Below are 1,718 nucleotides of genomic sequence, written 5' to 3'. Positions count from 1 at the left end.
AATGAGTGGACCAGTCGGATTGTTCCAGTCCTCAAGGGAGACGGCACCATCAGAATCTGTGGTGATTACAAGGTAACTATCAATCGTTTCTCACTGCAGGATCAATACTCGCTACCAAAGACAGACGACCTATTTGCGACGCTGGCGGGAGGGAAAACATTCATGAAGCTGGACTTGACCTCGGTCTACATGACGCAGGGGCTGGAGGAAACTTCGAAAAGCACAAAGGTCTTTTCGTTTACAACAGATGCCCAATTGGGATTTGATCAGCCGTGGCGATATTCCAGAGGAACATGGAAAGCTTGCTGAAGTCGGTCCCGCACACCATGGTCTTCCAGGACGACATCTTGGTTACAGGTCGGGACACCATCGAGCATCTGCAGAACCTGGAGGAGGTTCTTAGTCGGCTTAATCATGTGGGGCTCAGGCTAAAACACTCGAAGTGCATTTTCCTGGCACCTGAAGTGGAGTTCCTGGGGAGAAGAATCGCGGCGGATGGCATCAGGCCCACTGATTCGAAGACGGAGGCAATCAAGAACGCACCGAGACCACAGAATGTAACGGAGCTGCGGTCGTTTCTAGGACTCCTGAACTACTTTGGTAACTTCTTACCGGGTCTTAGCACATTGTTCGAACCTCTGCACTCTTTACTGCATAAGGGAAATGAATGGGTATGGGATAAAGCCAAGAAAATGCCTTTGAGAAAGCTAGGAAGCTGTTATGTTCAAACAAATTGCTTGTGTTGTACGATCCATGTAAACGTTTGGTACTAGCATGTGATGCGTCGTCATACGGGGTTGGGTGTGTATTGCAACAAGCTAATGAACTTGGGAAATTGCAACTGGTTGCTTTTGCATCCAGAAGTCTGTCTAAGGCCGAGAGGGCCTACAGTATGATAGAAAATGAAGCATTAGCGTATGTTTACGGGGTAAAGAAAATGCATCAATAACTGTTCGGGCTCAAATTTGAATTGGAAACCGACGATAAGCTGCTTATATCCCTCTTTTCTGAAAATAAGGGGATGAATACGAATGCATCGGCTCACATCCAGAGATGGGTGCTCACGTTTTTTGTTTTTTTTTTTGAAATTCGTAGCCAATCATTCCAATTCTTTGTCAAATCACAAACGCCAGAGGTCACCTTGCACACGCCAAGGATCACTCTGCGCCAATGCTCTTAGCCAAAAGGCCTAGAGCCACTGCACCGTTCCTGGAAGTACTGCAATACCAGGTTCATGCCATGGAGGTGGATGGGTCAGGTCCCCCACACACCTCCGTGGAGGTGGATGGGTCAAGCCACCCCACCCACCTCCTGTTTCCAAAAAAACAAGCATATACCTTCCTGATCCAGGGAGAACCACCCGGAGGTCATGGTGGCTACTCCCCTGTCAGGTCAGTTACGCATGATCTTAGCCAAAAGGCCGAGAAGCGCGTTGTCCGCATACAACTACGCCATCCGCCACAGGCCAGGCACAGAAAACTGTGACGATGCTCTCAGTAAGCTGTCATTGCCCACCACCAGGGTGGAGATGGCACAGCCCGCAGATTTAGTTATGGTAATGGAAGCATTCGAGAGTGAGCAATCACCTGTTACCGCCCGACAGATTAGAACCTGGACGAGCCAGGACCTCTTACTGTCCTTAGTAAAAAACTGTGTGTTCCACGGGAGTTGGTCTAATGTCCTGTTAGAGATGCAGGAAGAAATAAAGCCGTACCAGT

General features: G+C 48.8%; 1 pseudogene; it reads right to left on the bottom strand.

The window, feature by feature from the left end:
* Positions 1-1,193: 1,193 nt before the first annotated feature.
* Positions 1,194-1,432, bottom strand: LOC139229484 (U2 spliceosomal RNA; annotated as a pseudogene).
* Positions 1,433-1,718: the final 286 nt, after the last annotated feature.

Source organism: Pristiophorus japonicus, chromosome 18 (genome assembly GCF_044704955.1).
Source record: "Pristiophorus japonicus isolate sPriJap1 chromosome 18, sPriJap1.hap1, whole genome shotgun sequence".
Lineage (NCBI taxonomy): Eukaryota > Metazoa > Chordata > Chondrichthyes > Pristiophoridae > Pristiophorus > Pristiophorus japonicus.
Note: the sequence above shows the minus strand (reverse complement) of the source record. Positions and strands in the feature narration are given on the sequence as shown.